This window comes from Saimiri boliviensis, chromosome 11, assembly GCF_048565385.1.
Source record: "Saimiri boliviensis isolate mSaiBol1 chromosome 11, mSaiBol1.pri, whole genome shotgun sequence".
In the NCBI taxonomy this organism is placed as follows: Eukaryota; Metazoa; Chordata; class Mammalia; order Primates; family Cebidae; genus Saimiri; species Saimiri boliviensis.
Genome location: NC_133459.1, coordinates 107,323,436 through 107,324,778, shown reverse-complemented (window position 1 = coordinate 107,324,778; position 1,343 = coordinate 107,323,436). Strand labels below are relative to the sequence as shown.

The window sequence follows — 1,343 nt, the reverse complement described above, 5'->3', positions numbered from 1 at the left end:
CTAATTCCTTTCAGTTTATAGACTATTGGATTTTTCTATGAGAATAGATTTTTGTTTCTTTTACATAATATGAAAAAAGCTATATAAGGCAGGCAAATAAGAATTATTGTGATCACAACATAATGCCTGTTCAATATTATTCTTATAAAAAGTATTGCAAAAAATTACTCATAAAATTATACACTCTATAATTTCCACTGGTATCTTCTCTTTCTCTCAACTTAATGTACCATTCATTATATAAAATTTTTAAAAGTCATCAGCCAGTAAAATCATATGTATTATCAGTATCTATCCATCTATTTTTCTAGGCTGCCTGAAGTCATACAGAACATATCTTTTCAAAAATCATAATGAGCAGTGCTTGAGATTTTAATGTTGGAAAACAAGATGAAAATTTTCCAGTCTTTTCAGAATTTACAAATAAGCTCTTTGGCTTCCAGATGAAATGAATATAGCAGGGTACATTCATCTAAACAGCACCCACCACAGTTTATTGAAAGTATTCAGCCTCCACTTAAGCCTACATTCCTAAAGTAAAAAGATCCATTTAAACAATTACATATCAAATTACTTGCAAGTTTCTAATGAAATGCCTTTAAATTTTCTTGAACTTTATTTAACTCTTATCCTGAAGATTTCTTATGGTCCTCATATTTATTTTATATTTTAATTTCTGTATGCCTTCTGGTGTTGTAGCATTTTACTGTCATTTAATGTTAGTAAAATGACTAAAACCTCCCTTCTCCTTTTCCCAACAATACCAACAAATAGAATCCTTAGGATTATGTGTTACGTTTAAATGTTCCTTCCTCTGATTACTGTAATACAAGTGCAGATGCCATGCTCAGAGTTTGTATTTCAAAATTAGACCTACTTCTCCAGAGAAGAATTATTTATGTAGTATTCATTTTCTTATTTATTTATTTATTTATTTTTATTCAGCCTCCGTAGAGACTGTCAAAAATTGTCAATGCCAACTATATTTCAAGTTGTCATGGTGGGGTATTGGGAAAAGTTTTCAATTAGCAATAATCACGCCTCAGATAAACCTCATTGGCTACGATGTAGTATTCACTTTAACTGACTTCTTATTTAATCATTGATGATAGAACTTGAGAAGTTTTAGAAATTCCATTTAAACATTTAGTCCCATTTGATACGTGTAAATAGTCCAGGAATCTCTTACCTATTTACACAAATTTAATGTAGCTATTATTTAGCTTGGCTCTTTTCCTATATTTAATACACTTTTCCTATATTTAATACACTCTTAAATCCTAATTTATATTTTATTATTAAAATATATTTTATAATAACATATTTTAAGATCTATTTTCATC

At 28.5% G+C, this 1,343-nt stretch overlaps 1 non-coding gene across 1 annotated transcript; it reads right to left on the bottom strand.

The window, feature by feature from the left end:
- Positions 1 to 945: 945 nt before the first annotated feature.
- Positions 946 to 1,084, bottom strand: LOC120360550 (U4 spliceosomal RNA). The gene has a single exon (XR_005577017.1). It is a non-coding gene; the product is annotated as a U4 spliceosomal RNA (small nuclear RNA).
- Positions 1,085 to 1,343: the final 259 nt, after the last annotated feature.